The following is a 14121-nucleotide window of genomic DNA, read 5'->3' as shown; positions in this document are numbered from 1 at the left end:
GATTCTGAGGGTGAACCATCAGCTGCAGAGGTAGCCAGTAGACATAGGTATGCACAATATATCCTTGTCTTGGATAAGATACAAAGAATAGCACACATACTCACCACCTAAGACTCAACTGATAGCACACACATTCACCAGTAAAGGAATATACATAAGAACCTAAGCAGATACAAATATTAAAAGTGATGCTATCCAATGTTCACAGCCTTTACTAAACCATGCAATGTCTGTCTACAGATAGCACCAGACAGAAAGCCTCACAGCACATGAGTCATAACTGCAGTACTATCAGTATAAGTGTGGAACTTGTATTATACAAACAAATGTGTAATAAGATAAACTACCTGCATACTGTCAGTGTCTTGCTTATCCACTCTGTGTAACAGACATATATGCAAGCCTAAATCAAACCCAAATGAACAAAGGGCATGGCACAGTCATCATCATTTGCACAAGGTAGGGTGAGGTGGGGGAAGTAGGACAAGGCTGACACCAAAGTAGTGTGTGTGTGTGTGTGTGTGTGTGTGTGTGTGTGTGTGTGTGTGTGTGTGTGTGTGTGTGTGTGTGTGTGTGTGTGTGTGTGTGTGTGTGTGTGTGTGTGTGTGTGTGTGTGTGTGTGTGTGTGTGTGTGTAAGAAACACAGAACATTCAGTAAAGTAGGAAATATCTCAGGGCCACTAACCACAGATATATCCCAATCAACATTAAGCTTTTGTTAGCTTGCATGTATGAGGGTCGTATGGGCAGTTTGAAGTGTGTGTGTGTGTGTGTGTGTGTGTGTGTGTGTGTGTGTGTGTGTGTGTGCATGGTGGGGTACGTGTGTCTGTCTGTCTGTCTGTCTGCGTGAACACACTCAGGCTCTGTGCTACCAGTAAGAGTATGTGTGGACACATCAATCACTGATGGAGTAGTGAAAGTAGTCCTATCATGGGAGTGGGATCTGGCACAGCCATGTTGGCTAGCACAAGAGGATGTGTTGGTTGTATGGACACGTAGATGCCAGTCTTCCCCCAGCAGATGTTCCAGCACAGACATTACCCAATCCATTGTGTCACTCATCCTAGCCAATGAGTAACCCACACAGTTGAGGCAGTCAGGTAATAGAAAATGATAACTCAACATTATGATGTAACCAAACTAATTGGAAAGCACAGCAAGAGCTGATATATGTGCTGTATACCAGCAATGAATTTTTAAATCTGAATACATATCAAAATTGCATATTGAAATACATTCAAAATACGAACATGTAAGCAGGTTGTGAAGAGGACAAACATAACTTATGAAGTAGTGCAGTAATTTATAGATCAACGTCCTCCAAGGAGCTAGCAGTAATGGTCTGTCTGTTTCCTATCACAGTCTCCTCCTTCTACTTCCATAGCTACACCATTACCTTTATATTTTAATTATTTATTTACCATTTGTTTAGCAGGAAAGTCTAACTTGGAATGAGCCACATTTCATGCCCAGGGAGAAACGTGCCAGAAGCATGTCTTTGTAATGTGAGAGGAAACTGGAACACCCAGGGAAAACACCCACAAACGCAGGGAGGACATGCAGACTCTGCAAGGAAGGCACCGCCAACCGAGAATCGAACCAGAGAACCTCTTGCTATGAGGCAACAATGCAAACCACTGCCCTATGAACACTGTGAAGATGCAAATGAGGTGGAAAATCATTAGCTTTGGTGTAAGAGATGTAAACATGGTGTAAGTAGCTACACGGTTGTATGCACATGCCCTAGGACTGCAAGGAGGAGAAATGACAATTGCCAGCAGCTAATGGCTTGCAAGTGTTACGAATTGCTCTGACTACAACAGCAAGCAATACTGAAGTGAGTCTTCTCTCGGAAGTGTGTGTATTATGCAGAGTAGACTTAAAATAAAACATGTAATCTAACAACATTAATATCATTGCACTAAGAGCACAGTGTCCATCCTCTGCATGAAATCTGTCTGAAATGCTAATCAACAATATTACACATTGAAACAAAGATACAAAGAAATGGCCATGGCACTGTGTGCCTGTCGTTAAGCTGAGAGGAGGGGAAGATGCTCAGTAAATAAAGAGAAGAAATATCTGGCAGTGTTGGCAACCTGACATTACTATGGTGTGGGCTGTTATTACCGTAAAGTATTGGTTAATATCACATTAATCTAGATATGTTCAAGTAAATGAGAAAGGAACTTTTTCTCATCCTGTGTTGGTGGCAAAGAAGGATAAGAAACACAACTGTGTGCTGTTATTGAACTGAGCCAAGGGTTCAATTATAGATAGTGTGCTGTCTGACAGAGCTAATGCATATTTTTCTGAGCATGTGTACCACACACAGATCTAAAAAACTTCACAATCCTGCCTTTTAATTATTATTCCCCTATATTTGCTACTACTGACAATTGTTTATTATATATTTTTTTACTTTTTTGCTTTCCTCATTTGAATGCACTTTGGCAGACAAAAGTCTTGAGTGGCAAAATTTCAAAGCAGTGAACAACAGTCCACTGCCCAAGGTACAAACTGAGAAATTTAATTTCTCCTGCCATCAGTAGGGCATTTCACAATGGGACAGCTGCACTTTGCTATAGCCCTCTGAACAGCAGTAAGAAACAAAATTCTACATTACTTCTAAGTATCATTGTAGCACAGGGGTTACAATAAATAGTTTTAAAGAAACAGGAAAGACAATACAGGGTTTGATACCATATGCTGCTTGGAATGTTTGCAGCAGGTGTAAAAATGCAGCGTGTGTTTTCTTGTGTGGAATATTATAAATTGTTGTATATGTTTTTGCCTGTGTAATTTCTGCACCTCTTAGCAGAGCACAAACAGGGCTTACAGTTGAAGGAAAGAGTCAACAATTTCATTTCTGTAATCTTCATTAGCACAGTTTTACAGTTTAGCACCACTGAGCAGAATTACTAAACAATGAGTGATGTGCACATGCAGTATGCTTGTTTCTGTGGCAGAAGCTGTACATGCAATAACTTTTGCCTCTTAACAGTGGTAGTTTGGAGTTCAACTCCATACAGTGTGAAGGGATTACAGAAATTATTACTCCAGATTTATGACTTAATTTCATCAGAACTTCATATGTTTTTATTTCTGTTTCTTGCTTTGTGCACTTACTCGCTACTGAACGATGTACAGTCAAGCTTACCTGCTTAAGGAGAAAAGTGAAAATTTTATTTGGGCAGCCTTCTGTAGTGCAAATATGCTTAGTAGCAATGCACGATTGTCAGCACTCTGGACAGTACTGAGTGGAGAACATCTACCTGCTATATAGCTCTCTCTGTGGTACAAGTTTTAAGTGCACTGACTTTAGAGAGAGACAACAAGTGATCCAGGGTTCAAATCCAGATAACACTTATCTTTACTAAAGGTGTCAGAATATAATTTCTAACAGCACTTTCATTAGGAAGGTAACAGTACATAAAAATGACTATCATAAATATGCTTATTTCAAGAAATTTCTGATTAATGCTTTGACATATCAATTTTTCTAAGTAGTATATCTCAGTGATTTAGTTCTGACACACAACTGAATGTGTGTGTAATTGTTTAAGTTAGATAATTATGATAATGAACACTTATGTTAAAATCAACTTCTCTCCTCACATAGGCCAACTCTGTATTTAGGACACTATGTGTAGTGACCACTTAATTCTCAACAGTTGGATCTGCACTGCAGCACTGACATTTTCAAATGATATACAACTACATACAGTCTTGCCACATATAAATCATCATAATCTCATGATCCATGAATGTTTCATTGTGCATCCTGTCTTTCACAACTGTGTATGTGTGTCTCATTTACACAAGACAAGTAGGTACGTGTTACTCTCAGATCTACAATATACATTAATGACAGCATAGCTGACATAAGTAAGCAGTATGTATGTATTATTGATCATACAATTGTACTTACTCCATCAAAACAACATATATGGATTGGACAAAATCTTCGACATCACAATATCTTCTCTGACACTGAATAAAAAGCTAATACTATCAACACTGCACAGCCACAGTGTAAAAGGCAGACTTCTGCTGTGGAACTTGTGTTAAGTATCATGTCAATGGATAGGTAGGGGTTCTAATCTCACAGCAGTCAATGTGTGTGTCTGTGTGTGTATGGAGTTGTGTAAATGTGACATTAACTACTGCTGGCCTCAGTAAGGTAGTAGCCTGGAATTAATTGTACACTGCAGAGTGAGTCTATATTGATATCAGACCCTTTTCCCACATCATTTTCACTGCAGCACCACATTGATGTCATTGTCTATAAAGTGTATTCTTATACTGTAAAGCTCAAACTTCTGTGGTGGCACTTGCATTAAGTACTGTGTTCTCTAGACTGCATCGGTAGGGGGTTCTAATTTCACAGCAGTTAACTTGTGTTTGTGGATGGAGCTGTCTAAATATGAATGTAAGTACGGCTGGCCTCAATTAAATAGTACCCTGGAATTGCTTTTACACTGCAGGGTGTGCCCACATCATTGTCAGACCCTTCTCTCATCATCTTTCCAACACCACAATTATATATGACAAAAATCCAAAAAAACGCTGACAGTCCTGTACTCAAAAACTTTTATTCGAGAAACCACAACAGTTGAGCGCTTTCATCAGCAGCCACAGGCTGACTTCATCAGAACTGAAATAAAACAAAAACATGTTTAATTTATAACATAAAAGCATCACCTGATTCAATTAAACGATCAAGTAAATAGTTCTATATGCTTAAAGTGCCAAGTGCAATAAAAAATGCCATAGCCATAAAAAACAACATAGTATGTAAACACAAACAACTCTACACCCTAAAAATAACTTGATATAAAATTAACAGTAGGTAATAGAAAATAGGAAATTAATATATTAAAAATTGAACAACTTTAAATTTCATATGCTCGCAATTTAAGTAGCCTAGTTAAATTTGTTGTATCGTTCAAGCCAGGGAAGAGAGTGGCATCTAATTTAATTTGCCAAAACAATTCTCTAAAATCAAGATAATCTTCCCATGGTCCACCCCTAGGGTTTTGTGGGACTTTTTCAATGACACAAAATCTAAAATCATGTCCAGAGTTTTTATTGATGTGTTTGAATAAAGCACTAGTATTGTTCTGGGTTCTTATAGCCCTAAGATGTTCGTACACCCTATCTTTAAAGTGCCTTTTGGTTTTTACCAATGTAGAACCCCTTACAATTAATACACAAAGCTGCATAAATAACTCCCACAGTGCTGCAAGAAAATCTACCCTTGGACTTAATAACTGTGTGATTAATAATAACCTTGTCTATGTTCAAAATGTAAGAACATTGTGAACAAAACCCACACTTCCTGGTGCCTAACCCACCATTACTTGTAATGGGATGAAATTCCCTCTCCAGTAAATTTTTGATTTTTGATTTAACTAGCCTACTTAAATTACGAGCATATGAAATTTAAAGTTGTTCAATTTTTAATATATTAATTTTCTATTTTTTATTACCTACTGTTAATTTTATATCAAGTTATTTTTAGGGTGTAGAGTTGTTTGCATTTATATACTATGTTGTTTTTTTATGGCTATGGCATTTTTTATTGCATTTGGCACTTTAAGCATATAGAACTATTTACTTGATTGTTTAATTGAATCAGGTGATTCTTTTATGCTATAAATTAAACATGCTTTTGTTTTATTTCAGTTCTGATGAAGTCAGCCTATGGTTGCTGATGAAAGCGCTTAACTATGGTGGTTTCCCGAATAAAAGTTTTTGAGTACAGGACTGTCAGCAGTTTTTTGGATTTTTGTCAAGTTTTCTGTTGGTTCTTGGTTTCGTGGTTACCACAATTATATATGTCATCCTCTACAAACTGCATTCTCACACTATAAAAGTCAGACTTCTGTAGTGGTGTTTGTGTTACACAATGTGTCCACTAGATAGGCAGGAGGTTCTAATTTCACAGCAGTCAACGTGTGTGTGTGTGTGTGTGTGTGTGTGTGTGTGTGTGTGTGTGTGTGTGTGTGTGTGTGTGTGTGTGTGTGTGTGTATGGAGTTGTGCAAATATGACCCTAAATATTACTGGCCCCAATAAAGTAGTAGCCTGGAATTAATTTTACACTGCAGGGTGAGTCTACATTGATTCTCAGACCCTTCTCCCAACATCATCTTCTCTATAACACACTGATGTCATCTTCTATCAGGTACAGTCTTAATACTGTAAAAGTCAAGCTTCTACAGTGTAGCTTGCATTAAATACTATACTCTCTAGATTGCATAGTTAGATAGGTAGGTGGTTCTAATCTCTTAACAGTCAACTTGTGTGTGTATATAGAGTTGTGTAACTATGACTTTAATTAATGCTGGTCTCAAAGTAGTAGTTCTCAGACACTTTCACACAGTAGGACGAGTCCACATCAGTGTGAGACCCTTCTCCCAACATCATCAATGCTGATCTCATCCTCTGTAAAGTGCACTCTATCACACTACAGAAGTCAGACTTCTGTGGATGCACTTTCTTAAAGTGTTGTTTTCTCTAGATTGTATAACTGCATAGGGAGGGTGTTCTAACCTCACAGCAATCAGTGTGTGTGTGTGTGTGTGTGTGTGTGTGTGTGTGTGTGTGTGTGTGTGTGTGTGTGTGTGTGTGTGTGTGTGTGTGTGTGTGTGTGTGTGTGTGTGTGTGTGTGTTTGAATGTAAATGGATGCAGGGGTGTCTTACTCCTCTTAGTACTGACAACATTTACACTTCCGCGCGCACACACACACACACACACACACACACACACACACACACACACACACACACACACACACACACATCTCTTTTGCATATGTTAGCTGATCTCATCCTTTCCAAGATGCAGTGTGGCTCACATGCAGTTTGACTGCAAATACATATAAGAGGTATAGCTATACAGTGTCCTTGTACTGTGCGACCGCTTTTTTTTTTTTTTTTTAGCAGAAACATTATAGAAATACACAATGGTGATGTCATCCATTGAAATGTGCAGTGTCAGAGTTGTGAAATAAATCTGTAGTTGCACTTGTGTTTAGCAAACCTTGATTAGCATGTAATGTTAGCTATATAGTTCAAATCCCAAAGTCACTGGTTACAGTCAGTGTGCATGTTGTTAACAGTGTTGTCACTCACATCTGCTATGTTCATGTGTAGATGTTGTTTCTTGTTACAATAGTTTATTCTACATTTTCTTTGGAAAGGCTATATTGAAGACCGATGATGTAATTTGAATAGATTGTCATTCCATAACAGTTGTAGTGAGACACCTCTGCAGGACTATGGACATGAGATGATGCAATGCATGTTGTTACCTAAGTAAAGCATGTGCTCCAATACAGGATTATATCCACATTGTACATAATAGCTGTTCTACCATCACAGTGACAACAGCAGGGGGGCTACAGGTGTGTTTGGGTATACCTAGCATGAGGCAAAGTTGTCTGACATAAAGCAAGATTTGGTCTAAGTAATTACAGGGGACACATATTCCTTGATTCATACACATGATGTAATGCTTTCACATAACCACACATATGATAATTGTCAATCCACTTATACCATGGCACATTCAGTGATCTCACCATGGTGTTAATTTTGTCAACATTTAGGCAAGTATTCTGAACCAGCACTGAGTTATTGTAACCATTTGTGTCTTTAACTGTTCTGCAAGAAGGACATCACCCACAATTATACTTTGCATGTATAGTGTGGCAGAGGCCTCCTCTATCCATTTTAACAGATAAAAAATATTGTCAGATAAAGTACAACTGATTGAATGACTTCACATAAATGGAGTTCAATAGCAATGCTAATGGTCCACTGTGGTGTATGTGATTAATAGCCATATTATTATTTGGAGGAAATGTACAGTTTGATGTTCAATTCTAGCATAGGAATTCATTTTGTCTAAACATACTGATATCACACAACAATCATTACATCACATTTGTCTTATCCCTTGTTATGTTGCAAGAAACATGTAAATGTAGCTTTGGATTTCATGCCAGTAGACATTTGTTCTACCAATGTCTTGGTGAGAGTGCTACTATGGCACATGCATTGAGTACCGTGGTGCACATACATGTGCTCCAGTTCTTGAGTAGAATGTGTACAGACATACAAAGAAACCTTGCTTGACCACAGAACATTGATATAGGACTGATCACAGTTGTGTGCACTTGAGCATACTCACTTAATTGCCATCAGTCTGACATGCTGATATGATATTCATTGTCAGAACTCCTTTCTTAATTCACACATTCATTTCATTTGTTTGTGACAATATCCATAGCTGCCTCATGTGGCACATGCCAAAAATACACAGGTCTGGTCGAATGCATTGCATCATAGTGTGGTCTTTACATCTGTTCTTATCTGTCTGCACAATAACTGTGTCAGGCCAAAGTGCCTTACACAAGGGTATCACATATGTTACACTCTGCTCCCGCATATGTAACACCACAACCACCTACATATGGGATGCATAATCATTGCAATATTGAAGTGTATAATTTACTTCAAGGGTGATCCTCTTTGTACATTTGTTAGGCCTGTTTCTGTGGTGTACACAGTTAATACACAGGTCAGTGTTAACATTGATGGGATGGGTTTGATTCTTGCAAAAGGAGATTGTGGCTTCTAAGTAATTAATATTTTCCTACATGTTATATTGATGAAATGTACGCTATGCACATATCCTATAATGTATGCATGTACTGACTTTCCGAACTGTCAGCTCAACTCACCACGTTAATGACATTCATATGTTATGCAACCCCCTCTGTTACAATGTTAATTTGTATAACTGTCACATCCTATAATATCATGTCTGCTTTTGTTTTCCTAGATTTGCTCAGGAAGAGTGACCATCATTAATTAGCATGATAAAGGTACTGAAAAATGTTATTATTACACACTTATCTTTGTGACATAGCACCTTCACATCAATTATCTTACTATAATTCGAACGTTTATTCTCCCCTCTTACATATTTCTGTATACATCTTTTTATTTTTTATGCACATTGTCCTCAGTACACTTTCCATATCTAGTAACCCATCTATTGTAGTTTTCCTTGCCATTTCCCCTACCCCCTTACTTATTTCTGTAGTCATATGTTTGAATTATGTGCACATTACACTCTGTAGACTTTCCCTGCCTGGTACAGCTGGTATTATTTGTCCTACGTAGCTCTTTGTGCTGTTCACGTGAGCACACTTAACAGGTTTGTTAATAGGCAAGCTTATCTGTTTACTGTGTGCGTTCCTGCTGTTCAGCACATTTTCCTGGCTTGTTTTCATGTAAACATGAGAAGCCGCATGTGTATGCGATTAGCGCTGCTGCTCATCGTGCTAACACATAAACATCATGTACGCTTCTTGTAAAGCCTACATAATTGTTCATGAATCCCCCAGATAATGTTGTACAGTTAATGTAAAATGTTTAAATGTTCTATCCTGTGTTACTGAATTATATTATGTTTAACTGCAAGGAATTGATGCTTGTCATGTTAAACACTATTTGTAAATTCTTGTACTATGTATTCCTATAGTATATTTAATGTTTTATGAAAAAAATTAACTTTGTACTTCCTTGTACAAGCACCCTTTCTAGATGAATATTTAATATGTATCTTTAGAACGGCAAAAAAAAAACTTTGTATCCTACCATAGGGCAAATTAATGATGTCTATGGAGGATAAGCATTTCTCTGGTTCTCAAAGACATAATGTCAATGAACACATCACAGTGACCATACTTCTGTAATCATTCTGTATAAATTTGACTGTGCTGTATTGTTTAAGATTAAAATGAGTCTTGTGACATTACACAATCAGTGTATGTTATTTAACTCTTCATATGGTATTCTTGCATCTATAAACAAATTTAACACCTTACCAGGTTTGCAACCATCTGCATATATAGAAATCCATATTTCCCTGCTTACCTTCTGGCAAAAATAAATAAAATAAAATAAAGGTAAATATCAAGGCACTTATCAAAACATTAGTATGCATAATTTGATTAAAATGCACACTACAAACAGTTTACTTAAAACAAAAAAAAGAAACAGATTTACTTCACACAAAATCAAATGTCCTATACAAAACAATTACATGCAAATACTCCAAAGAACAGACTTACTCAGTATACAAAACAAAATCTATATTTATCTATTAATATTATACATTTGTTTTCCAATAACTCCCTGTGTTCAATTGCAATATTTACAGGAAATATCTAAACACGCAGTACTCTCTCATACTGTCAAGTACATTTTACAAATATACAACAAAATAATATTCTGGCAAAAGTACAATGGCCTTCATGTTAAACCATAATTATTTCATCCTTATATTAACATTTTAAACTTATTTATATTAAAACAGCTCTGATACTTTTGTCCAAAATAATTTCACTTAGTACAAAATAAAAATTAATGTTTTACAATTTCTTCTGTATTTCAATCTGTCTATAGACTTCATTCAGTTTCCAAACATTACCCATCAAATATTTGGTCATCAGCCAGCTACATCATCAATTCCTGTTTCATCAAAATAACTTTTCTTATTTATTTTGTTAGCCAAGTAGGTGAAGTATTCAAAGAACCCTTTTCAGACATATAAAAGGGAAACAAACATCTGAACAATTTTAAAGCAGCACATACAAAGAACAGCTAAAACATTTCAATTTAACATTTAAACAATGACAGAGAGCAAACAAATTATGCAACAAGTAGTAAATAAGAATTGCCAAAGTCGTAAAAGCTGACTTTCAAACAATTGTACATATGATGGGAAGTACCCTGATGAGTAAAGTCTAAAATCATCTAAAATGTAAAATAGGCATATATGGCAAGAGAAACGTTTGACAGTAAGGATAACTTACCGGTAGGTTCATAGGTATATAGTAGGCATGGGGTGCAGAAGACCACCGAGAAGCCTAGCCGGTTAAGCTAAAGTAGTTTTCTCCTTTTGCTGTACAATGTACTTACGTGGTTATTCTACAACAAAGGTTTATTACTGAATTTTCCATTATAAGGCAACAGATGACTCTGTGCAAGTAGAATCAACAGCTGAATACAACAGCATGTGCAAGAGGTTCAGTTGGAGGGGAACTCATTGAAATTATTTATCTAGGTTACCCAAGTGCAAGAAGAGTTTTTTTTTTTTTTCCTGTCTTGACCATGTTAGTCCTACTAGGCTAGTGGCCTCTTTTCAGGGGATAGCCAAGGTGGTATTTATACTACTAGGGGAAATTTGGCCAGGGCATCAGAAAACTTCCCATACTCTTTTTGATAGGTGCAGTGGAGCCTTTTACATCCATCTGAGCTGCCACCTACTCAAGCAGATAGAATCTCGGTTTAACATCTCATCTGTAGGATGAGTAACTAGGCTGACTTTGGATTAGTCACTAAATTTAGTAGGGCTCCATGGGTAAGTGGTGTTGGTTCTGAAGCAGAAGACAATGGTCTAGTGGCCAGACTTAAAAATGGGGGCATGACTTGCAGGGGGTGTAGGCATGGGTAATACTGGTAAGAAAGGGTCTATATCATATTTTCAAAATTCCAAAATATCGAACACCATATGTTCAAACTTGGAATTTCAAATATTGATAACACTGAATGCTCAGAATAGCGATTTTTTCCCAGGGAAAAAATGTACTGTTCTGAGAAACATACACACAGCACAAGAACACCAAAATAAATAAACCATACACATACAGTTAACAAAACCCAACCACACAATAAACCATACATACATTACTAACTATCCACTTACCTTAACCTGCACCCTAACCCTAAGCTCTGTAACTACTGCACACATACCCTATGAAACTATACACAAACAAAGCAATTAATACACACACATACAGTTAACAAAACCCAACCCTACACTACACCATACATACATTACAAACTATCCACTTACCTTAACCCGCACCCTAACCCTAAGGTCCGTAACTCTCACACCACAGTGGAGGAAATAGCAAAGCCACAGAACGTCCCACCGAAATCTTGCCCTAGGTAAGATTTCGATGTTCCAGGGCTTCGCTATTTTCATCATTTGATGTTGTGGGTTCGATGTTTTAACGTTCGACGTTTTACTTCTTCGAAGTTTTCATATAGATCTGGTAAGAACAAGGTCAAGAAGGTTTACGCCTTTAGTGAGAAGGTTTACGATATGGTCCAGGGAGTTGACATTTACAAAATCTAGGAATCACTGTGTGTACTTACTATTGACTGTACAGGTGGCCACTTGAAGGAAGGGTAGTTGAAATCACCTGGAAGCACTGTGTTGGGTTTGACAGATATTTTTTCCAATTAACTCAGGTATAAATCATGATCATCAGGAGATTTTGAAGAGAGTTCTATAATTCACAAGGATATAGCACTTCGTTTTGTTAAGGTTATCCATAACCTCAAGAATCTGAAGGTTTGGAAAGACTTCCAAGATGGCCACACATTGATCAACATCTTAATTTCAGTTCTCCTAGTATGAATGCAGAATCTGAGAAATAACAGCCAGTAACATTAACATTTTGGGTAAAATTCAATTACTTGCTAGTATGTACACTTCCAGAATGCCAGCAAAGAAGAAATCTAGAGAATCAGAAAGAAAATCAACCAGATAGGAAGAATAAAAAGCACTGACTGGGAAGAATCATGCAGCTGTTCAGCAAAAAGCAGTTCAAGCTTCAGCTTTGGTACAAGAAATGGTTTCCAATAATTTAAAGGAAAAACAAATCAAATATATTCAGGGGGTCAAAATAAATGAAATATTAAAGGAATACACCAACTCAAATAACAAAAGGGTGAAAAAATAGAAGAATCTTTAAGTAGCTATTCAGATGAACTGATAAAACTGCAAAAATCAGAGGCCAAAATGAAGAAAAGGGTGGCTGTGTATGAGGCTTTTCAAGAAGAGCTAACACAGGTCAGCAACCTTTCCGGAGTGAAGAGCCATTTTATCCTAAAATGTTTGACCCAAGATTTACAAAGAGCTGCAATGGGTGCAGAAGGGGGGTTTGAGATATGATTTTTTAATGCAATATGGGTATATATGTATTTAACTCAAAAACAAAACTTCAAGTACTTACAGAAAATAAAGAAAAACAAATTAATGGGACTTTTGACACTGCATTTCCGCACAGACCAGATAAGAAACATTATTTCGTTTTACGAAAAGGAAAAACAAAATTGCATACTATGCTCCTTTAATACATGGAGGTTTTTAGCATCCACTTTCAATTCAATATAATCCACCTATACGATGTTATATGGTACATCATAATGCGATTTCATGGAAAATATCCTGTCATGACTACAATAACTCCGTTTAAGGCATAACAAAAATAATTTATTTTGGTTTTCATAACGATATTTTAAAAGTGTTATATATATTTTTTTTTTAAGATGAGAGACATAATTACATCATCAACATTGTTTAATTGTTTAATTGGAAGGAATGAGTATATTTAAACAAAGGGAAACACATTAATTAACTGTTTGAAAAAGTTTGGTATATGCCAGACGAAAGCGCTTATATTTCGTTGGTTGAAGGAAGTACTTTTGTGATTTTATGCGTAAATAAACTGCTTGAAGGATTACCTAATCGTGGTGGTTTTGTTCCTGAGTTCCAGCCCCATTGTGCTTTCTGGTTTGTGGAGTTTGACTTTTGTGCATTTCCGCACAGAGTTGTTTCGTGTTCGGTGAGTAGTTAGAAGTCTTCAGTTTTAAACAGATTTCAAGGCTTACATCATTAAGCTAACTTCTTAGCTTGCTTTTGATAGCATTCATGTTGGAGAACATCTACTCACAATAGTAAGTGGACCCAAAAATTGCCAAAATTCCAAACACTGCTGTTTTGAGCTGACAATAATAATGTGGAAGCAGTCTGGTCAGTTGAGTACCATGATGGGAGTGAAAAAAAAACTCCTTAAAGTATATAGTTGGTCAAAACATTCTCAGATGAATGGCACAAGTATAAGGAATTAACAAAAAACCTGAAAAATTCTATTGGGTCAACTAAAGCAGCCCATGAACACAGGCTAATATCTGAAGTTAAGAACAATTATAAATCCTTCCTTAGCTATGCTATGAAATAACACCCATCA

Source organism: Protopterus annectens, chromosome 1.part2 (genome assembly GCF_019279795.1).
Source record: "Protopterus annectens isolate FY-2018-M chromosome 1.part2, PAN1.0, whole genome shotgun sequence".
Taxonomy (NCBI): Eukaryota; Metazoa; Chordata; order Ceratodontiformes; family Protopteridae; genus Protopterus; species Protopterus annectens.
The sequence above is the reverse complement of the archived record's forward strand: the minus strand, read 5'-3'. Positions refer to the sequence as shown.